Here is a 2,500-nt window from a genome sequence, read left to right as displayed (position 1 = left end):
GGCATTTCATCTGTCATCATAACCAAAGTTATTAAAACATCACGGAATGTAGGTTAAGATGCAGATCTTGTCAGTTATAAACGTTGCATGAGCGGTAATGAAAGGAAAGCCTGAAAATTCATGCTTGAACGGCGTCTCTCCTTTCCTACTTGGTAGAACGAGGTTAACTTGGTGTACATGGAGGTCAACGAGTTATAAAGAGGCCTACTTAGGGTTGATGAGGATTAATTAACGTGGCAGAAATTGATTACCAGAGAATAATGTAGGTAAACGTGGTAGAATTGGGTTATTTTGGGGGTTGATGAAGGTCAACGAGATATAAAGTGGCCAACTTAGGGTAGATGAAGGTGAACGTGGTCAACTTAGAGTAGATGAGGATTAAGGTGGTAAACCGTGGTTACTAAAAAATAAACAATTATTCCATAAGCGCGCGTTGGATATGAGATGGTAAATACCCAACGAGGAGCGCAGCGCCGAGTTGGCTATAACCAGTCTCACATCCAACAAGCGCGAATGGAATAATTGTTTTATTAAATTCCTTAAACTCCAAAAATTTGGAAATACGAAATACGAGCGAAAAAAGAGAGAAAATTCGAGCGAAATGGAAAAAACTTGATGAAGATGCGATGTTGTGTAATACCTTGTGGTCAGACAGACGTAGGCTCATCACAAAAACATTCCTTGCCTTTTCGCGTACTTCTAAACGCCGGAATTGATCCAAAGTTTCTACAAAAAAAGTTTTTTTTTTTTATTTTTGGCTTTATTCAGAGAGAAATTTCGCTTTCCGGCGAAAAAGTTTTTAGCTTAGCAACGCTTAGCGGAATCACTTACCAGTATAAGGTCAAACTAAGATCATACTTTGATCATACTATATGAGCTGATAACCGAGATTGAGTGAACCAATCAGAGAACGCGAAATGCATTATCCGAGGTTGAGAATGTAATAAATGTTGGTAAACGTGGTACAACGAGTGTAATTTGGGGGTTAACTTGGAGTAGATGAGCGTTAACGTGGTAGAACAAGGTTAACATAGGATAAATGTTGGTAAACGCGATAGATCGAGGTTAACTTGGGGTAGATGAAGGTCTACGAGGTATAGAGTGGTCTACTTAGGGTAGATGAAGGCTTACGCATGGTTAACTCAGGGTAGATGAGGGTTTACGTGGTAGAACGAGGCTACCTTGGGGTAAACGAGGGTTAACTTGGTGAACTCAGGGTAAATAGGGGTAAACGTGGTTAACTTGGTAGAACGAGGTTAACTAAGGGTAGATGAGGGTCATCGAGGTATTAAGGACGTTCCCGCCCATTGCTACTGCGCATTTTTTCACGCATGTCACACACACGTCATGCATCGCAGACTACGAAGGTAAAAACGATGCAAAAGGCGCAAACATGGAACGTTAAAGCGTGTGGCATCATGGGATAGCTGTGGACCCAAGTCTTCTCGGAAATGTCACGCAATGACGTGACAGTGCGAATATTCCATCGCTTTGAGAACTTCGCAGCGATTTTACTCTCTTGAATGCTTGGTGACCCCTATTTTTCTTTCCGTAGATCACTTCCTTTTCTGATTTTGTCCATTTTAACAAAAAATAAAAAAAATCTGTGCGTGAGAAGTTACAAATATTTCGCCTTTTATGCTCTCGTGCGACCGAAGTTTTCTTTCTTAGACTAATATGTATCGTTTTTCAAGGTCTATTTCACCTCAGAAAAAGACATCAGCTGCAAAGGTTAATTTAGTTATATTAGTTATGTTGAATTGAGTACGTTTACTCGATTTAAATTTCACTTATGTAGCTTTTTTATTGCTGACAGTTAGGTTGTAAGCTAAGATCGTCTTAAAATAACGCAATCTTCTAAAAGTGCACCTCATGATCTCGAAAACGAGCACGGTGACCCCCCATTTTTTTGCCTTTTTGGCAAAAGCAGATCATTACCTTTCTGCGTGGCAACTTTAAAAGCAATCTGTACGTGGGAACATTTTTGGCGCGAACGTCCTTAAGTGGTCAACATAGGATATATGAGGGTTAATGTGGTTAAATCAGGTTAGATGAGGGTTAACGTTTTGGAACGAAGTTAAATTAGGTTTTATTGGGGTTCACGTGGTTAACTTAGGGTGGATAGGGGTAGACGTGATTAACTTACGGAGGGTGGATGAGGGCTAACTTGGTCTAAAAGGACACTTGGTGTGGTATATATCAAGTTTAAAGTTGTTATGTATGGGACGTCTTATGCGCCTAACATGAACGCTTTTCCGTTCAAATGGCGGACAATTGAATTTCCTGCCTTTTTAGATCTTTTTGGACGAATGTTCATCATGTTTGGGGGAAAGAGCACTGTGTTTTATTTTACTGTGATTCTGTCAAAGATTATTTGGTCCCGACCAAACCCTCTTAAATTAAGAAAAAAGGAAAAACTGGTGCACAAGAATGTTTTCGTCAAGTTTTAGGGCACTTAAATTTAAACATCGACTTAATCGCAAATTGTTTAAGGATCCTC

This window comes from Montipora capricornis, chromosome 6 (assembly GCF_036669925.1).
Source record: "Montipora capricornis isolate CH-2021 chromosome 6, ASM3666992v2, whole genome shotgun sequence".
NCBI lineage: Eukaryota > Metazoa > Cnidaria > Anthozoa > Scleractinia > Acroporidae > Montipora > Montipora capricornis.
The sequence above is the reverse complement of the archived record's forward strand: the minus strand, read 5'-3'. Positions refer to the sequence as shown.